Raw genomic sequence first — 18776 nt, 5'->3', positions numbered from 1 at the left:
TTGTCAGAGGAGAAGTAATAGTAGTCGGCCTCTTATCAGAGTTGTTGTAGAGAGGATAGAGGAATGACAGTATCCCGGCTGTGGGCCAAACCAAACCTTTCAATCTTTGCTCTGCAGGGACGGACCACTCAACACTGCCAGCCAAGTACTATAAACCAAATGCTGCAGTAACCTTGACAGGGGATGACCTTTGCAATTATAATCTCTATTTTCGGACGCATTAGAACTCTTTTTTTGCCTCTCTGACGCATTAGAACTCTTCTTTTTTTTTCACTCAATCCATGCTGTCGAGTGAAATCCAGCCCAATATTAAAAAAAGTTTCAAAACCAGGTTTCACTTTCCCTATTCAGATTCCAGTTTGATTTCCAGCATTGGAAATGCCTCCAATACTGCCGAAAAGGCCAGATCGGTAGTAAACAAATCTACGTACTAATCTGATACCAAGAATTTAAAGTGTCACTCATAACAAAAAAAAAAAACATTTTCTTTTCCTGGAAATCACTTCTTTTTCTTCGCTGCTCCAAAACAGCAGTTGCGCTGCACTGCCACTGGCAAGTACTGTTCTGAGAGCCGCGGAGAAGAGGTGATTTCAGGCAGTGTAGCCAAATTTCCAATATTTTCGGACAATTTGGTTGGCAATTTGGCAACATTTCACCCTGGAAAGGCCCACAAGTAAAACAGTGATGTATACCGCATTGTTTGTTTTATAGTGTTACCGTGAAAGATACAGACTAAAGTGTGTAATGGTATCAGATTGATGCTCGGTATCGGCTGATACGCAAAGTCGAGGTATCTGAATGGTATCGGGGAGGGAACAATGGTATTGGAACATCTATATTCAGATCCTCAACCTTGCTCCTATCCACACCCCAAGCTTCATCCATTCTCTATGCAGTTTGCTCTTCTATCCTCATCTCAAGGCCCGTCCTCTCCAGGCCCGGGCCAGTGCAAACTCTTGCATCCAGTTGCCTGTCCAACCTGTGCCCTGGCTGTCAGCTTTCCAGGCAGGCTGCGTTGACAAGGGGAGGCCACTAGGGCTGTCTGTCATGGGGTTATTCTCGGGGCGGAGACGGTTCAGCTGATTCGCTGACACCGGCTGCCGCGCGAGGGGGCTGGAAGGGCGGGCATTTGGCGGGGGATTCACAACGTGTGTGTGCGAGTGTGTACGTGGTGTGCGTTTGGCGGGGGAGCTACCAGGGGTTAGCCTTGCCAGATGACAGGTAAGAGGGAGGCGGGGAGCGAGACTCGGGAGGCGAAAAGCAAGGAACACACCTAAACACACTCATAGATGTGCTCTCACACATACAGCTGAAGGGCAATGGACACGGTTTCAGACCTCAGCAACACAGCAGAGAATAAATGCCCTTAAGAGTTCTTGGTATTAAATTTCTTTTCGTACAAGTTGTGATTCCAACGGCACCCGTTTACACTGTTCATTGTTGTTTCGGGTCATGCCATTACAGCTCTCCTGTGTGTATTCAGTAAATGTAGAGAAACTTTACAGTAGGAATATTAAACACAAAGGCATTTTGTTCTCACAAACGTGCGTTCCTTGTACTGTCATTTCTTTTATTTTGAGATGCAAGTAAAACCTAGCAATTTAAAACCATTACGGCATTCATTGCTAGATACGACCAGTGGAACAGTAATTCGATCGGTGATGAAGAGTCACATGTTCACTCAAAACATCTATTGTGTGCCTGAACAATGTGTGTGCGTGTTCTGTTGGTCAGAGCCATCTGAATGTCATCCCATCGGAGAGACTTTACCTTACCCCCTGCTGTAGGTTCGTCTAAGATCTGGGGGATCTGAGGACTGATATTTTAGCTGCACCGTGTCTGCACCGTCTCAGCGGGTCCCGGGCTTTGACATCATCATCTGCTGGAGTCTGATGTCCCCGCTCACGTTGCTCTCCTTTGGGGTCTGTGCGACTTGTTGGTACAACAGGATGATTGGATGCCATTAGGAGCACTGTGCCTTTTCATCTCTGCAAAAAGTACGTAAGGGTGCATTTCAATCTTTGCTTTTCGAGATTTTACGGGTTGTACTGAGTACGCATGAGCATGAATATAATGAATGTGAAACCTTTGCGCGTGTGTGTGTGTGTGTGTGTGTGAGTGTGTCAGATGGGGATAACCCCTTGATCTCCATCAGACGGTCTCAACGACATGCCGATGCTGACTTTGGCCACTGGAGCCAGGACGGCCAATGGCGCCGAGGCAGCCCCGTTCCACTCATGTGGTGCCAGCACTGTGGGCCTTAAACAAACAGGGTCAGCTTACAAAGATATAGGAGTGACATGGATCCACTGGACCCTGAGTCAAGTCCACAGATGTGCTCTGTTCATAAATCTGTCGGTCTCCCTGCACACAGGGAATATTCACAGCAGCTGGGGGGTGGGGGGGGACGGTTATTATCCAAGTAGACACGTGTAATGTATTCAATTCATCTTGTAAAATATCCAGAGAGCAGTGACACAGCTTTGTCTGTTTTTTTTTTTTTTACAACTGAAACTTAATTGGCTTTAAGTGTCTTTCCTGTGATCTTGTTAGGATACATAAAAAAAGTTGTTGCATTTGAAGCATCGCACATTTACTGGCTGTCTTTGAAATCCCAATATGCTTTGGCATTCTTTGATACTTTCTCAGCTGATAGCCTCTCTCACAGACACACACACACACACACACACACATACACGCATATACATATACCAATTAACGATATATATAACAAAGAGCTCACTTGATAGCATCTTCCCTCCTCATACCTTGGACCTCAATTATCATCTAGAGAGTTTCTAAATCCTTCATTAGATAAATGGCAATTGACTCTGTGTTCTGTTTCCCATAATAGAAGCAGCATTGTGACACCGCAAATGAGATGGAGTTCAGACATTAGTATTCTTTTAATTTGACCCCAGGCACCTCTCCGCAATCGGATCTGAAGCCAAAGCACTTAGCCTATGCTAAGGATTAATGACGGCCATCTAAAACAATTTGGGAGCCAATCAGTTGAACTGAGGAGGGTAAATCTAATATGATAATTTATCTGCATCAATGCGACTCGCCTGGCAGGGAGGAGTATGCTAATTGCGCGACCCTTACCTAGTGACTGGATGCACACAGCTGGGTGTGCTTGCTCCGGCTCGGCTATTAGGCAACTTTGAGGGACTTTGGAGTTTGCTGAGGCGAGTTCTCCTTGGAGGGTGATGGGAAGTGAACCTCGCCGCTTCACACTGAGCGTAGTCCTGCTCCCCTCAACCCCTCCATTTCAATTTCCATAATGTGCCCGCCTCCAATGACATGACAGTGAGGCGCAAATAAGTGTCTATATTGGTATCAGATGGAGACGTAGAGGATGGGGTTTTTAATGTGGTCGGAAGACGGCCCCAAGGGACCATTTTCCCTACTACAGAACATCAGTTACACAGTTACAACAATAGTCTCTTAATTGATTCGTTTAATTAGCCGGAGATGGAGTTTGCGTTACAGCCTGTCATCCTGTATCATAGGGGGTCTCCTCAGCAGCCCGCGCGGCCAGCCTCTTACCCCGCAGTCCTCAGACTTCCATTAAAGTGTAATTATATGTAAATGAAAACTACATAAAACCCTTTTCTCAACTTGACCACTGAAACAACCCTTTCAGGCTTTCAGTGCCCCTTTTTTTTTACTTGATGAAAAGAGAACAAAATAGCATTTTGAAAATGCAGCAGCCAGACTTTTTTTTTTACACTTTACATAGACACGTTTGAAATCGTTTGCCCTGCTCGTGAAAGACAAGCAGTTAATCAGTGCTTTTGATGGAGAGGTAACTCTGTAAATCAGTTGCCGCCTTTGTATTGTGAGTGCACTTGGGTGAGTTGGGGGTTGGAAGGGAGGGTGAGGATCAGGGGGCCGGTATGGGGCTATGTAAGAGTTTCTATTTAAACCGAGGCCTCTCAACAAAAACAGCCAACCTTCCAAATCCTATAGACCCGTTCCCCCTCCCCTCGCCGCGTTGTTTACCACAGGCCCAACTTCACAAGCCGTCTCCGTATGAAGTTGGAGCCACAGAGCTAAGAGCAGGGGAGTGATTACAACTTCCTTCAGTGTGAATGGTGCAGATGTCGGCCTGGCCTCAGTGAAGCAGAACAATGCCCTCAAAGGCGTCCGGACACAATGGGCCTTTCTCCGCTGCCGGAGATGTCTCTCTATAGCAGCTTGCAGCGCAGGGATGCTAAGCAGGTGGCACACACAGAGAGACAGAGACGGCCCCGGCCTTTTTAAGTTCCCCTGAGCTGAAAAGCATCAGTGGGTACATGTGTGGAGGAGTCGCCGCGGATTGCTTCTGTGGTCAGTCTGGGCATTAGTGTCTGGAGGTGTCATTTAGCCGCGGATTAGCCAGGCGGTCTGTTCACTGGGGATTTTTCCCCCATTGACGGTCCGCGGAGAGAAGCTGGGATTGAGGCTCTCCGCCGTCTTTTTCCCCTCTGATCTGCCGTGGGCTTGGTTGAAGATTGAGAGTTCTTTCGTTTCTCGTATGACGAAGATACCACCCATAACTCTCTCTTCCTCGATTTCATCCTGTTTTTTTCTTCCTATTTCTATATTTATAACTTAAATAATTCTTAGCATTCATGCAATATTTTTTTAAACAGTAAACAAGAGAAAATAAAAACACGAACTATATATATATATATACAACATAAAACTGCTAAAACTAAATTTTCCAGAAACTCGTAAACAAAAAGAAGACTCTTTTATCTTAGATGACATAAAATGGATCCATGTATATATATATATATATATATATATACAGTCCCTGAGCAATACATATATATATATATATATATATATATATATATATATATATATATATATATACACATTTGAAAACCATGCAGTATATTTAAATACATACATACATACACTGCATGGTTTTCAAATGTATGTACGCCACTTGCTCAGGGACTCAGGCACTTCATTGTGTTTACGACGCCAACCAACGTGTTTGTGTACCAAAATGAAAGCGCCCTGGTCTTATGGATTTGCAGATTTAATTATGACAGCACGAGCGTCCCACCGAGTGTTTACCACCGAGTCCCCCCTCTATGGAGCTGAATAATTTGCTCTCCACTTCCCCGACTGCGTGGCATTACTGTGATTTTCCCGGGCCCAGCGGAGAGCGCTGGGGACCAAATGAAGAGGAGTCACCTGGAATCTCCTTCCAAGGTCTTGCGGAGTTAACATGTAATGAATAAATTAATATCTAATGAAGGAAGGGGGCCACTGTCACACTTACCCCTGCACTCGTGCCATCGGGGAAGACAGAGGTTGAAGACGCAGACTGCTGCAGTCGGTGCCGCGAATTGACAAACAACATGAAAAGACGGGAAAGAGTGGTGCTAAATACTTTGCGCGCTCTCCTACTGTGTTCATCTGAGCAGGAGTTAATGTCATCTGTACTTCTCCTCTTTTGTCTTATTCGTGTTCTCATCTAGTGAGGTTCATGCCGACGCCGCGCTTTCATCACAGCGAGGGCTGATTAAGGATTGTTGACTCTTGTTAAGTGTTGGGTTTTTTTCTCCCCCCGAAAATTATCATTTTAAAATAGTGATTTCTGTCACTTTTTATTTTTTTCGGGGGTTCTTTTGTGGGGTTTTTTTGCCTTTCCAGGCTACAAAGAGTCTCGTAACAATTCCGGGCCGTCGAGAGGCCTCCCTCTAAAACATTCACACGTCATTTTCCACTTAATGTATCTTCCTTGCTGTTTCCTTTGCAATTACTAACAACCCCATCATCCCTCTGTGTTACTGACGTGCGTACAGTATGGTGTCTGGTGTGTGGCGGTGGCAAAACAATATGCCTATACAGATTTACCTTTCTTGTATCTTTTGTCATTGAGGGATTTAATGCGTCATTGGCACACGTGCGAGCCGAGTCCTGCTGGGCTGTTGCTAATGTCGAGGCCCCCTTGTGCGAGTACATTATCTCTGAGCCTTCCTATTATTCTGGAACAGTCTTTGACTTCTAATGTGCTTATCTGCACGTCCCCGGATATCTGGCGTCATTATGAAGCAAACTAACAATCCATTATCCTCATCTCTTGTCATTACCGCGAGAGATACTCCATTAGCTTAAGTTCTGTTGTTTGGCTCTCTTAATTTCCATGAATGACAATTTGATGTCCAACAAGTACCGACGCAATTATTTGTTTCCGGCACAAAGGCTGCGCGTCACGTGATAGCACAGTCTCGCCATTGTTGGGCCGCGTCGTTTGACAAGAAGAAAAAAAATGGAGACACAAACACACATATGCATTTGTCCAAATTGTGACGTGTTCCAAATCATCCCCTTACAATCTACAAATCCACATATTGGGAACAATAAAAATCAAAAAACTCTTTATTCAAGGCATCTAAAAGAAAAAAGTTGTTTTCTTAATTAATGGTTTTCAAGGCAGTCTGTTTAGTGTTCAGTCTTGCCTGTAATTTGCATCAGGATATACATTACAGGCAAATTGGATTAAAAAAGCTTTTTTTGTAATTTTGTAAAATATGGACTATTGATTAGATTATATTTTAGATCTCTCATGAACTGCTGCGCTGCAGTAACACTGTCAAACAGGACGCTGTGTGAAGTTGGGAAAACTTCCTTGCAAGGTTGCTGCACATGGCAGTTCAGTTTCCTTCTCTCTCTTTTACTCGATTATTAACAAAACAGTTTTCATTTAGACTGGGAATACAGTGAGAACAAAACTCTGCTCTCAGTATGTGCAAGTATGGGACAGTATTAAAAAACTCAATGCTCTGATCGTTGTACGGCTGAATTTGCCATATTTTCAAACGCATACTGGCAAGACGTGCACAATGGTGAAACACAGGAATGGTGTGTGTGTGTGTGTGTGTGTGTGTGTGAGTGGAAGTGGCTTCAAGGATGAGGCAAGGGAAGCTAATCAAACGGACCAATCAGTGTCTCTGTTGAATGTAAGCAAAATAGCCGCAAGTGGTGCAAAATATCGACCTCTACCCTGAATCTAATATGATATTTTAAGCTCCTGCGACGGCACTTTGATCCAGTGCCCAGTGGCCCGCGCACAGAGGAAAATCAGTGCTGACCTGCACGTTGGCCGAATTATCAGAGGAAATACCAGAGCTTTCACTGACCAATGGTGTACAGTACAGCAAATGAAAGCAGGATGAAGAGAGGGCAATGCTTTGTGTAGTGGAGGCGACACTTATAAGTGAGTGCTGACTGAGCGTTCACTTAATGGAAAACACTCACCTTAAATCTAAATCAATGGTTGCTGCATCTTCCCTGTGCCGCGTCACAGGAGCAACACTTTTGTGCAGAGGACACAGATGTTAGTAATCGAGTCTTAGACAATTTCACAATTCATTGTTTATTTATAGGGCTCTTGAAATACGGCCTTTCTTTCCTTATTCAGTGTCACCAACAAGTCCGTGGTTTGGGATCTGCTGTTGATCGGAGAAGTGAGACTCGTCATCATAGTGTCAGCACAATGAAATCAAATATAAATCAAAGGGTGAGAGAACGCACTAAGCTGATTAGATTGGAAAACAGCTAAAACAGCGTGTGAGTGATTTGCACAGCCGGACTGTTAAATGTGCAAATGTGAATTGTGAAAATGAAACAGACAATAGCGGCCAACGCTGGTAACTGGGAGAAACAATGGAGAGAGAAAAAAGCTAAAGTTGATCAAAAGTCAATTTATGAATTTAATTGAATTAAACTTTGTATCTGGATAGTGCTGCACATTTTGGTTGAGACAGTAAATCAGAATATATATACTATAATCATATACCATATCGCACCGCTGATGCTGTATTTATGAGCCTGTAATAAGCCTGATAGGACAGTGATATGACACTATTTTCTGCCAAAGACTTGTTCCAGAGACGTCAAAAGAGAAAAGGAACAACTTGTAAGTGCAATTAAGTTCCCTGATATTGAGCGTTCGAGTGAGCTCCCCTTCTCCGCGGGAGTCGGGGGAAGCATATGTAGTGTACCTCCATCTCAGATTACACAGATAACGCTCAGTTACGATGCTCCTGGCGGCAGAGGTGAAAACATTTTTCTTGATACAGTATATACATGTTTTTTTTTTGTAAAGCATGCAATATCGCCTCCATTACCTCTGCCTGGAATATGGTGTATTTTTTGTTAAGTGTAATAAAATGATTCATTCATTTAAATTTTATTACATAGGGCATATTCCGCCTGTAGTAAATCCATTGTGTTTTCCTCAGATCCATGAGTGATCCATTACGTATTGATTAAATACGGCATAGACGTTTTAGAATGAGAATTTCTTCAGAAAATCTGAAAGTAATGCCGTTTGTTTTTTCCTCTTTGCAGGTGCACGTCGCTCCGCCGCAAATCTGCCGTGTTTTACGAGCAGAAGCGTCAGCACCGCGCCAGAAACAACAGAATATGTCACCTCGTGACATGTTTGTGCAATGACATCACCGACGGCTGACTGATTCATTTCTCTAATGGTCCATTCTTAGGCGAGAGGGCACCGAAAGGGCACGACCTTGAGGATAGAGGAAACGGCCGCGATATGCGGGGGGTCATCCTTCTGCAGGGATAGCCACCCCTGTCTTCACCTGTGACCAACACACTGTCCCTCCTCAGCAACAGGACGACAGCGAGAGGTCCCCCCCCCCCCCCCCCCCCCCCCCCCCCCCACGTGCTCACCGAGATGACAGTTTTGGCCCGAGGAGAACAATAAAACAGTGTTAGTTTCTACTGGGAAATAGAGGCAAAGTGAAAGAGGAAACAATTCGTCCACAACAGGACACACGGCCGCGGAGGATAACCTGCCTTCAAAGATGCCGGGGTGGTGTTTTTTCGGAATAGTTGCGAGGTGGCGCACTTCAAAAGGCTCGCCGCAGCTCCCCGAGTCGTTTTTCCTGCTATTCTTGTGCTTTGGTTTTGGGTTTCTATAAGTAGCACCGCATCCTGTCCCTCTGTGGTCTCAGGTGGATAGGTTTTGTTTTTGTAGCTGGGGCCCGGGCCTTTAATGGCTTCTCTGCGCTTCCACTGCTTCTGTTGGCAGGGCTGATTGGCTTGTTAGTGATGCACATGTACAGCGGATCATGCGAAAGGACAACAGAACCCCCGTGACCCGCGGTGGTGTGGCGGGGGGGGGGGGGGGGGGGGGGGGGGGGGGGGGGGGGGGCGCAGTTCTAACCAGGACAGATCGTTTTTTATCATGCCATGTTACATTGGTTGTTTTAAGACACGCTGCTGAAGTGCTGCAGTCGCAAAATTTCATCATCAGCGACGCGTTGGGAAGTCGAAGTGCATATGGGAAATGTATTTTCTCGCGGGCTGCCGACCCGAGCGAGGGGGGCAGCGAGTACGGCAGTCACTTTGAGGAGGAAGGGGAGGAGGAGGATTTCGAGGGGTGAGCAAGTATCACACAAGCCAGAGGTCAAACCTTTGCCTTGTATTGAAAACCATCGCCTTTGTTCCAATGTTAAACAATTTAACAGAACTGAGCACGCTGGGATTTTTTTTTCTTCTAGTTTCCAAGGCAAAGGCAATGGTTAAACTTCTATCCGCTTCAGAGGCTGGTAAAGGAAAGTTTTAATGTCAAATATTTCAAAAAGCCTCCAATTTCAGGAAGCTGTTGCCCGAGGTTTCAATAGATTCATATTCAAAAGTGATTATTCACACTACTAACTTACTCCCAACACTGCAAACTACAGAAAACAAGCCTGATTTACTGTCTGCATGCATTTCTGGAGTTTTGGTCTAGAGACAGATCATTGAAATACAATGCAGTGACGGCAAAAGGAAAGTGAAAGGCCAATAACATTTTAATAAAGTGGATATCTGAGACATGTGGTTTTGTTAATGTCCTCAAATCCCCTTTGTCCGTGTGTGAGAAAGCATCTGCTCCGCGCTTGCCATAAGTGTCACTGTATCCGCCTTGATCCCCCGGCACCTCCTGGATAAATACAGGTCTGAAGAGGTGCCGGTCTGCAACTTCGCCGGACCCGTCTGTCTGCCCCTGGCCTCTCCTCATGTTCTCCCCCCTTGTCAGAGCTTTTGTGTGTCCTTTTGAAACATCTCGTCCACGTTGGCCGGCGGTGGTCTGCCGGTTCGCCCCGCTGCCCCTCCCACAACACTCAGAGGCACACATGGCCCATTGTCTGGGGCACCAAGCGTGATTAGCGCGCACGCACCGACGGGGTCGGGGTAGGCAAAGCCACTTAGCGGAGCAAATGACCTCTGTGCTGTAATTGCGTACAGTCTGTGGTAACCTGGTGGTCTGAATTCTGGCCAGGGTGCACCTCTGCACCCCCCCCCCCCCCCCCCCCCGGTCCACCTGTACCTTTGTTAGCCACCCAGGGAGCTCTGGGTGGCCGACGCAGTCCCTCGTGCTCGTCTCCCTCTCTTCCCCCTCCACCTCCAGTTTCCTCTTAATGGCTTTCAACTTTGTCTGGCCGTCCCCCTTACTGCCCTGAACCCCGGGTCAGCCTCCCAATTAATTACAGCTATCTGCTGATTACGGGGTGAGAGGGAAAGTGGCGGAGTTTGCCGACTGTGTGGCGGGTCCAGACAGGACAGCTTGACTGTTTATTTAACCGCGGTAGTATCCCAGGTTAAGTGTCCGCGCCATTGTTTCCCTGTGACCCATGACCTCTGCCGCCTGGAATGAATCAAGCGAGGCCTGTCTTACAGTTCGAGGTATTTTTAGCTGGTTTTAGTTTACAGTTCATGGTGTGATAAGATTCATTTTTACACATAGTTCACTAGTTCTTCTCATTAATTGTTTTAACTTAAAGGAGCCCAACCCAGAAAAATAGGGGGTGAAAACTGTAACGGGCGCAATCACAGTCTCATGTACTGATTGTGCAGTTGGTAGTGTGGACAATGAGGGCGGAGAGAGGGAAATGTTCACGGCAGCTTTCCATTATGAGATAGTGTGTATGACTGTAATCCAGAGGGCCTCCTGCTCGCTGTGGCGTGTGCCAGACTCCTGGGTGGGCAATCTCAGAGACAGTGGGGAGGCCCGGCTTATTTCTGGGCACATTTGGCATGGCCTACATGGCTGTTACTGGAACTAGAAGTGGATCAGAAGTCATGAAAAGAGGCTTTGATATTTTTTTGGGGGGGACGGGACTTTTTAAGTACTAGAGGTGAAAGGTGTGGGTTATCTTTTTTTTTTTTTTAAACTTTGTGGTCCATGTGGAACGTGGGCAGGTGGCTTAAAACAACTCTCTCCAAAACACAATATAGATTACACACTCGTCAGCGAATTGAGGTTTGCGTCCTGCGTCCTTATTACCACGTTTATTGTGCGGTTGACATCTTCCTCTTGCAGTCGTACCAATACAGTGAGTGTCACTTTTTTTGTGTGTTTTTGACAAAAAATGAACCGACACAGGGGAAATCGTAAAGCTGCACATATAAGTCAAGGTCAGTGTGACCTCTGGTACAGTTTGCGATTGGTCCTTCGCTCCCGTCACTTACTTCCCCCTGGTTCACCTGTCAGGGACCCTCACACAGTGCGAACGCCTGTGCCGCCCTGAAGGACGACTCGTCGGGAGCCCACTGATCCTCTCAAGGTCTGGAATGGCCCTCGGGAGACTCTGAAAGCCTGTCGACGTTCTGTCATGAAGCTTATCCCTGCGCTGGTGGCACCAGGCTGGCACTGGAGCATTGCCCTCTGCTGAGACGGGGAGAGGTGGTCGGCGTCCCACTGGAAATGTGTCTCATGCCTGTTAAGGTGTCTGCAGGAGCAGCGGCACAGAGGCTTTTTTCCGCAGGGGGACGGGGGGGACGGGGGGGGGGGGGGGGACGGGGGGGGGGGGGGGGGGGGGTGGGGGGTTGCAATGAAAACTCCTCAGAACATATTCACACCCGCAAATAAGTGCACACACGCAAACTCTCAATGACTTAGAAAAAGTTTATGAAGCCCTCTGTGTCTGAAGGTGTGAATCTCACGTCACCGAGGCACTCGGTCGCCATAGTTACCGACACCACAATGACGATTGTTTCGAAGGTCGTAACCTTGCATGACCCGAGTTCAAGGGGGAGGCCGTCTGGGGTTTCCTGAGAATAATAAGTGGGAAGTCTTCACTTCCCAGACCTCCCAGTAACCCTTCAGAGCGGGAGATTTATGAGGCCCAACGAGGACTCCCCTGATTGGGTTTATGACAGGACTTCCAGTCTGTTCGCCGCGACTGTCATCGGGAGGTCCGCAACCTCTAAACTTAGACCGTTCTGGAAGGTGTAATGCTCACGGAGAGGTCTCACGCGAGAGGTCCTGGGTGTCTCGGAGCGGAGGGATATTTAGTGGGGGAAACAGAAGGAAGTGGATACTGCAGCATTGGCTCCATTATCTACCGGTGCCGTCTGAACTTGTAAACAGAAATATGCTATGCTCGCATGGATGACCAGCTGACTTTCACTCTGATAGACACACACACACACACACGCACACACACTAACACACACTCGTAGGCATGGACTGGTACTGGTGGAGACATACAGTACACGGGTCACCTGTCAGGTCATGCCCCCCCACTGATCTGGCCTGCTGTATGACTTGCATTGATTATGTGCTTGTCTGCAAGCATGCAGTCAAGCATGTTTATCTTCACATCTAAACATACTCGTGTGCGTGCGTGCGTACGTGCGTGTCTGTGTTGTATAGTAATTTTTAAAACCATGCACCAAAGTCATCGTGAAAACGTTTTCGGGGGCTTGACTGGATGGTCATGAAGCGGTGAGGAGTTGTTGGCCCAATGTCTTTGGCTTGTCCAAGTAAAGGAGAATTTCCTGCAATCCAACATCAGAGAAGGTCCTCAAGACCTGATTAGTGCGAAAGGTATCACATAGCCTGCAGGCAGCTGTCAGCCGCAGACACCCAGTACGTGTCTTCAGGCCCATTCTTGACTCTGGTGAGTGGCTAAAAAAAAAAGCCGGGAAAACTCCCCTTGAGAGACGGAGAAAAGGAAGAGAGAGAGATGACATGTAGTCGATTCTTCGAAAGCCAGAGTCTTGCCGAACATAATTTAATATTCTCTGTATAGCGATGGCTTTTCCGGTCTCATTTGATTTGTTACTTAACTTGTGAGTACTGTGCAGGCCACAAGTGCATTAAACTAAGCTGACCGGCTGATGGCTGTGAGAGGACGCCTCGGGGGGGGCGGGGGGGGGCAACCATGAAATATCTGCAAGGACCCATGACCACTGAGATAATGACCCCTGTCTCTCTCTCTCACACCTTGGTACCCACCAGGTTCGAAGAGGCTTGTGTCCGGGACGGATGGAAAGACGAGGCCCATGTATCCCCTGGCACAGCAGAGGGAGGGACAGCGCCGCGTGGGTGATATAAGGTTGAATAACGAGCAAATCATGCTTCCAGTTGAATTATATTATATATTCTTTTTGATTAAACATGTGTGGACGGGGATAATGTCTATATTTATTCGTGTTTTAATATATTCATGCAGGCGCACTGATGTGTACGTGTGCGTGCTATACGCTGGCACACAATAATAGTCTCTTTTTTTTTTGAAAAAAGCAAAACCCTTTTCTTGACCGCACAGGTTCATAATCAAGACAACAAATGCCCCACGTAGGCGAGTGTCGGCCGCTTCCTAGCGGGGAGTTTTGTGTGTAGGAGCCTTTGTCGAACCACATCCAGGGCAGGAAAGAAGAGAAGATGGAGGCAGCTCTAATTAAAGCCAAAGGAAAGTGTCATCTGCTGTGAACTCGCGACCAGGGGCCGCGGCAAATCAATGGACAGCCAGAACTGTCATCATCATCATCAACAGCTCCCGATCAGAGCAATTTGGAGGGCGAACAAAAAAGGAATGAGAAAGACCCCGCCAGGAAGCTCCCTGCCACCTGTGCAGAGCCAGAGAGAGTGGGAGTCGGGGGAGAGACGCACGGGGAGAACAAAATGGTGACTCCGCGGTTTCGAGCCACTGTGGAACGCCGGAGATTCATCGCTCCTTCGTTTTGGAACGGGGCAATTTTGTCATCATCGCCGAGGACATCTATTTTGATGAGCGACGGCGCAATTGTGCGAACGTTGGCTGTGATCAGAATGAGCTAATGACCCCGGTAAAAGAAATATAGATTTTTTATTTTTTTTTGGACGGCCCTTCGCTCCAGGATCAGCGGGCTGCATACGGTGAGTTCCAGCAGTAAACGTTCCCGGCCATGTGATGAAAAGAAATGTTGAAAAGTGTTCCCCGAGAGCAGACTGAGGCCCGTGAGCCCTGTGAGCGGCCCCAGAGCTCCCCTGGACGCGCGACCTGTGCCTCTTGGCCGGCGAAGCCGAGGGAGCGCCGGAATCGGATTCTTACGCAAACACCAGCGCATAAACGGCGTGTTCTCACGGCACTGCGAATGTTTTGCCGAAGACGAATGTGAATGCGACTATTTTGGGGACCCATAACCCGCTCTCTCAGATAACTCCCTTTGAATAAATGAATTCTGACAAGGGGAATCTGCATACAAAAACACAGCGGGTTTTGGAGGTAGCGGCCGGGCGGCGCGGCGACGCTCTCTCTGAATCTCCCCATTCACTGCTTATGGATGTATGGTTTTCTTTAAATGGCCGCCTCTGTTTAACCCCTGTCGGCAGCTGGTGGAGTTCAGTGAGACGCACGGCTGCACATTAAATGCAGTGTGCTTCTGGCCGGCGCGGTGCACGTGGTTTTACCCGTCGAAATCCCGCACAGAACGTTTGGGGAATTCTTGAATTTTGAAGATGTTCTGCAGATAAATGAAGAAAGACGGAAAATAGTGTCACTAGAAGACGACTTGATTTTACTCATTTTACATCCTCAACCTTGGAAGTCTAAAGTTCCTATTGGCTTGGAGCAGGTGCGCAAGAATAAAAAATGTGTGCCCTGTGTCATTGTTGTGTATGTACGGGGCACACACACGCACACGCACGCGCACACACACACACACACACACACACCCTTCTTCATTAATGCTTCGACTGAAACAATTAAATCAACAACGTACCACAAACATCTGTCGGGGGTTGGTTGAGTAATTATTTATTAACAATTTATGGAACATCGAAGAAAAATACTTCCCCAAACTATGTGACACATGCGGCGTACGTCCTAGTTTTTTTATCTGCACAGCGTGGAATCTCAGCATATGTCTCTGCTCTCCGTTCGCAGCATCCCGCGTAATTGCAATGCAACTCTATTAATATGAACATTAGCGAACACCAGAGAATTATATTTCCCTCACGGATATTTAGGTCTTTATTTTGAATACTTTAATGTTGATAATGGTGCTGGTGACCTTCGTCTGATCTGCTCCATGCAGCTATTTCTGAAAATAGCTGCACTTTTGATTGACAATATACACACAGATATCAAGCTTTTCTAAAATGTATCTAGCAAATTGTGAGTTTTTTTCCTTTTTCGAATTAGAGATTTACTTTTCCATTGCATGAATTTCTTTTTGTAGCTTGACGTCACTTCCTCAGGCCGCGATGACGACACGATTCCCGACACCTTCTCCTTGAGCATCAGCCTCAGCACCAAGTTTGTAAGTGAACTATTATTTTTCTTTTTTCCTCCAACCCTACTGGTGGCGTGGACTTAACCTTGTGGTCCTCTCAGAGGGGGGAGGAGCTCCCGCCAGACTCAAATAAGGCCAAACTTTGAGAAATGTTGATGATTTTTTTGCTTCCAAGTTAGTTTCAGATTCATATAGTCCTTTTATATTGTCTATGCTATATTTTGGGTGCTAAATTACAACAACAAAAAAAAGCCACTCTCCGTCTTTGGAATAAAAAATGGCGACATAAAATGTTGTGGTCAGTAATTATTGCATATTGTATACTGTGAACATGATACAATTGATATTAAGGGATGACCATACAACTGCTGAAGTCCCATTTGAAGGCGGCATTTTGTATGTCACACTGTTGCACAAGATCTAGCGTGTATTTTAAAGTGTGACTTCAGTAAACTCCAGATTATCACCCAATGAAGGTCACTCCAGTCCACAATAGTCCATTGTCTTCTGCTCAATATCTATACGTTGTAATAAATGTGTCGGCGTGCTTTTCTTAGTTCTGCATAAACCTTGCAGTGGGAGACCGTGCTGCCACTGGCACTCCAATCACCATCCCATGTGGTGCTGGTATAGGCATGGAGAGCAGACTTTCAAAGCGGTGCCATCTCCATATGTTCGCCGCGATAATCTTTTATCTGCCATCCCCGACTCTGGTTGACTCCCTTCCCTTCGCCCGTGGCAACAATTTTATTTCTGCATCAATTAGCACAGTGATTAATACAACAAGCAAACAGTTTAAGGGGGTAATGGCAAGCAATTAACGTCTTTCCCCGTCATAAAGGGTATGCTAAACGCTCACACCGCCGCCAGTCTTCCTCTGAGTGGAACGGGCAGAAAGGTCCATTCCCTAATTCAGATGTTCTGGGACGGCGGAAGAGGAGTGGGCCTGGCCTTGTGCTTGTATGCCATCACCACCTTAATCTAATTATAGATAGCTGAAAATGAGTCTCGCGAATCAGGAACCATGTGCGACCGCCCCCATCCCCCCCACACACACACAAACACCCCACCCACCCACACACACACATGCTCAAATTGTCTAAATAGGATGGATGAATGGGAAGGCCTTGGCTTTTTTCAATTCACCGCCACCGTGCCAAGAACCAACCCCCTCTTCAAAATGCCAACGTGCCTGGTGAAAAGGCGCCATTCACTTCGCTTTTGTATCCAAACTTGTCACTGTCTTACTTACCTACCTAACCCCCCCCCCCCTCCCCCCTTCCCCCCGATTCTTTTTCTCATTTCCCCGTTTTTTTTCTAATTACAAACCCATTGGCGGCGGGAGGGTGTGCATGGGTAAATAGAGCTGTAGGGGCCTGTCATGTGCGTAGTGGTGGAGCGAAGTCCTCGCAGCGCTGAGGGATGAGATGATTTGTTGTGATTGACAGCTACCTTGAGACCGGCCTGATGGAGTTGTCAAAGCTGTATGCTAACAGCCTGTTTCCTCGCTACTGCAGATGTACTGCGCTCCGCTGTACTGCACACACACACACACACACACACACACACACACACACACACACACACACACGCGCGCGCGCACAAGCGCACGCACACGCACACGCAGTGTTTTTTAAGCATGAGGCATCATGGGAACTCAAATATTTATCAGGACAATGGTTCTTGAATGCAACATGAGACGAGACTGTCGGATTTCGCACCGAATTGTGCTGTCGGGGGGTTATTCCAGTATAAACAAGCATTTTGTTCTGACGGCTTCGCACTGCCACCTCTTCCATATCACTGTCTTGTTTTTTTCTACAAAGCCAAGGCGGAGCTGCATTTCGGAGGGTGCCGTCCTGGGCCAGCACCGGGTGTGTGCGAGGACAATGGCAACCCTACATCTGGGAACTCAGTGGGGAAACTATCCCGTTTCTCACTCTGCGCTGTTTTGGAAGAGGGTGTTCATTTTTGCAAGGCGGATAGTGTTACCACCAAACAAGATTCCCAGCGAAAAATCGGGTTATGAGCGTTTAGCGATGGGGGGGGGGGGGGGGGGGGGGGGGTTGACTGGTACTATTCATCACGCGTGGTCCGCGGAGAGTCGAGCGGAGCACGTTTGTTTATGGTGGGCAGAATCCCTTCCCACCCACAGCAAGTGTCACCGGAGGGTGAGAAAACTTATTTGTGATAATAGAAACGCGATTTAATGTGGGCTTCCCTTTCTCTCTGTGGATGTACAGAATGAACGCCACAATGCCGCTTCACGTGTAAACAGATTTTTGCGCGCTCAAGGGATGTACCAGGGGCAAAACGGACGTGACTGTTTTCACGTGGGTTCGTGATGTGCCAGTGTACGTTTGCCACCCGGCTCCAAGGAACCGCGGCAAAGGGAAAAGGTGTGTCACGGCTCAGAGGCGCTTGTAATACAGCCTCAGCGGGGAATAAAATGACCAGCTTCACTTTGTACTTGGTCACCGGATTTCTCCTCTGGCACCAAGTCCTTTTTTCTTTCTTCTATTTCCCTCCCTCTTCTGTCTCGTTTTTTTTCTCTTCTTTTTCTCTCTCCCCTGCGCCTCATTCTCCCCGCAGTTATTCATCTCGGGGAACAAAAGCTAAGTGTTTAGCTGGGAGCCAGATCAAGGGGCCTCGCGTCTTCCTCCCAGGAAAAGGTGGAATAACAAATATGGCCGACGTTGAAAACTCAGCCGTACCTTCTGTCGGGCTCCAGACTCCCACATCTGCGGCGCACCTCGCTCTCCGTCTCCCGCGCAGCTGCCGCCGAGGCTGGGGAGGCTTCAGCCCAGTGCCTCCCGGCTCCCATCGACTGGGGGGTCCCCCCGGGGAAGCAGCTGACTGGCACCCAGACTGCCAGCCAGATGATGGATCCTACCGGGAGAATCAGACGTGACGGGGGGAGGTGAGGCTGCCGCGGCGGCCACCACTGAACCCGAGGACGAGGGGCAGATGCGGTCAGCTGCCTCGGCTCTGTGTGTGCGTGCGTGCGTGTGTGTGTGTGCGTGTGTGTGTGTGTTGTATGTTATATGCTAGCGTTTGTGTAAGTGCTGTAATGCCCCTGTCTGTGGGCTGCTATCTTTGCACGTCAAGTCTTTTTTTTTTTTCATCCTTGTCTCTCTCTCTCCAGTCACGTACTCCATCTGGACCCCAACGTACGTCATTCTTTAGCTGTTGAATGTTGCGTTTTATTTTGAAAGCTGACAAAATATCAGCAGCGTTCGGTTTTATTAGATTTTTTT

At 47.4% G+C, this 18776-nt stretch overlaps 1 long non-coding RNA gene across 2 annotated transcripts in view; it reads left to right on the top strand.

The window, feature by feature from the left end:
• Positions 1 to 18776, top strand: part of LOC118320656 — a 52493-nt gene that overhangs the window by 25218 nt on the left and 8499 nt on the right. Inside the window, exons 3-5 of one of the 2 annotated variants that reach the window (XR_004796378.2) lie at positions 13262 to 13358; positions 13572 to 14161; positions 15466 to 15546. This is a non-coding gene — a long non-coding RNA (uncharacterized LOC118320656). Of the gene's footprint in view, positions 1 to 13261; positions 13359 to 13571; positions 14162 to 15465; positions 15811 to 18776 lie in introns of those variants that run through there. The other variant, XR_004796377.2, reaches the window with a different exon arrangement.

Source organism: Scophthalmus maximus, chromosome 14, assembly GCF_022379125.1.
Source record: "Scophthalmus maximus strain ysfricsl-2021 chromosome 14, ASM2237912v1, whole genome shotgun sequence".
NCBI classification, from domain to species: Eukaryota; Metazoa; Chordata; class Actinopteri; order Pleuronectiformes; family Scophthalmidae; genus Scophthalmus; species Scophthalmus maximus.
The sequence above is the reverse complement of the archived record's forward strand: the minus strand, read 5'-3'. Positions and strand labels throughout refer to the sequence as shown.